Raw genomic sequence first — 3496 nt, forward strand, 5'->3', positions numbered from 1 at the left:
TGTTATTACACATTATGTCACAATACTTATGGCTATTCTCTCTTATTTTACAAGGTTTACATGAGGAGGGAGAATGCCGGCAGCTGGAATTCTGGGCTGGAAAAGGAGCAAATATTAGAGGCCTATTCTGCGCAACTCCAAAAGTCCTGAAACTCCACGGAATACCTTAAAATAAATAATAAAAAATCCTCGCCAAAGATGAAGGCCAGGGGGCCCACACCCTGTCCACGAGGGTGGGGGCGCGCCCCCCCTCCTAGGGCGCGCCCCCTACCTCGTGGGCCCCCTGGTGGCTCTCCGACGCCCATCTTCTGCTATATGAAGTCTTTCGTCCAGAAAAAAATCAGAAGCAACCTTTCGGGATGAAACTCCGCCGCCACGAGGCGGAACCTTGGCAGAACCAATCTAGGGCTCCGGCAGAGCTGTTCTGTCGGGGACACTTCCCTCCGGGAGGGGGAAATCATCGCCATCATCATCACCAACGCTCCTCTCATCGAGAGAGGGCAATCTCCATCAACATCTTCACCAGCACCATCTCCTCTCAAAACCCTAGTTCATCTCTTGTATCCAATTCTTGACTCCAAGTCCGGGATTGGTACTAGTAGGTTGCTAGTAGTGTTGATTACTCCTTGTAGTTGATGCTAGTTGGTTTATTTGGTGGAAGATCATATGTTCAGATCCTTTATGCATATTAATACCCCTCTGATTATGAACATGAATATGCTTTGTGAGTAATTACGTTGTTCCTAAGGATATGGGAGAAGTCTTGCTATTAGTAGTCATGTGAATTTGGTATTCGTTCGATATTTTGATGAGATGTATGTTGTCTAGCCTCTAGTGGTGTTATGTGAATGTCGACTACATAACACTTCACCATTATTTGGGCCTAGAGGAAGGCATTGGGAAGTAATAAGTAGATGATGGGTTGCTAGAGTGACAGAAGCTTAAACCCTAGTTTATGCGTTGCTTCGTAAGGGGCTGATTTGGATCCATATGTTTCATGCTATGGTTAGGTTTACCTTAATACTTTTGTTGTAGTTGCGGATGCTTGCAATAGAGGTTAATCATAAGTGGGATGTTTGTTCAAGTAAGAACGGCACCCAAGCACCGGTCCACCCACATATCAAAGTATCAAAGTACCGAACGCGAATCATATGAACGTGATGAAAATTAGCTTGATGATATTCCCATGTGTCCTCGGGAGCGCTTTTCCTATTATAAGAGTTTGTCCAGGCTTGTCCTTTGCTACAAAAAGGATTGGCCACCTTGCTGCACTTCATTTACTTTTGTTACTGGTTGCTCGTTACAAATTATCCTATCACAAAACTATCTGTTACCACTTATTTCAGTACTTGCAGAGAATACCTTGCTGAAAACCGCTTATCATTTCCTTCTGCTCCTCGTTGGGTTTGACACTCTTACTTATCGAAAGGACTACGATAGATCCCCTATACTTGTGGGTCATCAAGACTCTTTTCTGGCGCCGTTGCCGGGGAGTGAAGCGCCTTTGGTAGGTGGAATTTGGTAAGAAAAAATTTATATAGTGTGCTGAAATTTACTGTCACTTGTTACTATGGAAAGTAATCCTCTGAGGGGTTTGTTCGGGGTATCTTCACCCCGACCAGTAGAGCAAAGATTTGCTCCTCAACCTACTGAACCTACTGAAAATGAACATGAAAATATTTCCTTTGAATTTCCTTCGGGTATGATGGAAAAACTGCTAGCTAATCCTTTTGTAGGAGATGGAACAAAGAATCCTAATGAGCACCTAATATTTGTGGATGAAGTTTGTGGACTATTTAAGCTTGCAGGTATACCCGATGATATTGTTAAGAAGAAGGTCTTCCCTTTATCTTTGAAGGGAGATGCATTGACATGGTATAGGCTATGTGATGATACGAGATCATGGAACTATAGAAGACTGAAATTGGAATTCTATCAAAAATATTATCCTATGCATCTTGTTCATCGTGATCGCAATTATATATATAATTTCTGGCCTCGCGAAGGAGAAAGCATCGCTCAAGCTTGGGGGAGGCTTAAATCAATGTTGTATTCATGCCCCAATCATGAGCTCTCAAGGGAAACAATTATGCAAAATCTTTATGCTCGGCTTTCTGTCGCACCATGCTCGATACTTCTTGTGCTGGCTCTTTTATGATGAAGACTATTGAATTCAGATGGAATTTATTGGATAGAATTAAACGCAACTCTGAAGATTGGGACCTCGACGAAGGTAAGGAGTCAGGTATGACGCCTATGTTTAATTGTGTTAAATCTTTTATGGATACCGATATTTTCCGTAAGTTTAGCACTAAATATGGACTTGACTCTAAGATAGTAGCTTCTTTCTGTGAATCTTTTTCTACTTATGTTGATCTCCCTAAGGAGAAGTGGTTTAAATATCATCCTCCCATAGAAGTAAAAGTAGCTGCACCTATTAAAGTTGAAGAAAAGACTGTCACTTATAATGATCCTATTGTTCCTACTTCTTATGTTGAGAAACCACCCTTTCCTGTTAGAATAAGGGATCATGCTAAAACTTCAACTGTGGTTCGTAAAAGCAATATTAGAACTTATACACCTCCTAAGAAAGTTAAAGTAGAACCTAATATTGCTATTGTTAAAGATCTCTTGTCTGATAATATTGTTGGGCATGTTATTCAGTTCTGCGGTGAAACTGCCAGAATTGCTAAACCTTGTGCTAAAGATAAACATAGACCTGTGGTAGGCGTGCCTGTTATTTCTGTTAAAATAGGAGATCATTGTTATCATGGCTTATGTGACATGGGTGCTAGTGCTAGTGCAATACCCATTGATTTATACAAAGAAATTATGCATGATATTGCACCTATTGAGTTAGAAGAAATTGATGTCACAATTAAGCTTGCCAATAGAGATACTATTTCACCAATTGGGATTGTTAGAGATGTTGAAGTCTTGTGTGGGAAAACTAAATATCCTGCTGATTTTCTTGTTCTTGGTTCCCCACAAGATAGCTTTTGTCCCATTATATTTGGTAGACCCTTCTTGAACACTGTTAATGCTAAGATAGATTGCGAAAAGAATGTTGTTACTATTCGCTTGGTTGATATGATTCATGAGTTTAATTTCTCTAAATTTAGTAAACAACATCGTGAAGAAGAATTGCCTAGTAAGGATGAAATTATTGGTCTTGCTTCTATTGCCGTACCTCCTAGTGATCCTCTAGAACATTATTTGCTAGACCATGAAAATGATATGTTTATGAATGAAAGAAGGGAAATAGATGAAGTATTATTTAAATAGGAACCTATTCTGAAACACAATCTGCCTGTTGAAATCCTAGGGGATCCTCCTCCACCCAAGGGTGATCCCGTGTTTGAGCTTAAACCGTTACCTGATAATCTTAAATATGCTTATCTTGATGAAAAGAAGATATATCCTGTTATTATTAGTGCTAACCTTTCAGAGCATGAAGAAGAGAGATTATTGAAAACTCTGAAGAAGCACCGTGCTG

The sequence above is a fragment of the Triticum aestivum genome, chromosome 2D, assembly GCF_018294505.1.
Source record: "Triticum aestivum cultivar Chinese Spring chromosome 2D, IWGSC CS RefSeq v2.1, whole genome shotgun sequence".
Taxonomy (NCBI): Eukaryota; Viridiplantae; Streptophyta; class Magnoliopsida; order Poales; family Poaceae; genus Triticum; species Triticum aestivum.